This window comes from Trypanosoma equiperdum (genome assembly GCF_001457755.1).
Source record: "Trypanosoma equiperdum strain OVI genome assembly, contig: ctg_1893, whole genome shotgun sequence".
Classification (NCBI taxonomy): Eukaryota; Euglenozoa; class Kinetoplastea; order Trypanosomatida; family Trypanosomatidae; genus Trypanosoma; species Trypanosoma equiperdum.
The window spans coordinates 12,864-13,384 of NW_027123941.1; positions in this window are offsets into that span (position 1 = coordinate 12,864).

Consider the following 521-nt stretch of genomic DNA (forward strand, 5'->3'; position numbering starts at 1 on the left):
CTCTCTGTTTATTTGTCGTTTTTTTTGAAAAAAAAACCGCTACTTATTTGAGTTTCAGGATATTGCGTGTTTGTCACCAACTTTTTGCTGTACCTGCGCGGTGCTGCCTGAATCCCCTTTTGTTATAAATTTTTTTTTCGTTTCAAGAAAGAAAATATAATTAAAAAAAAATTTAGCCTTCGTATTAAGGTCCATTGATGGCGGCTGAAGAGATTCCTGAAGAGGGACCACTTGTATATGCTCTTCGAGAATACATCATTCCATTTGTGGTGTTCGGTTACATGATTTTATGGCTTTTTAGAAATGTGATATCGCCCATGTATTCTCAACGCATTATATTTACAAGAGGACCTCTTCCCGATGACCTCCCCGACACCTCCAGAGAAACTGACACTTTAGATGAGAGAAGACGTTGATATTTTGATTTCTGTTCCTTATGACAGTTGGATTCACTGCACTGTATTAGTTATTTTGATTTTTTTTTGGGGGGACTCCTCTTCTCCCCCCCCCCCCAAAAAAAA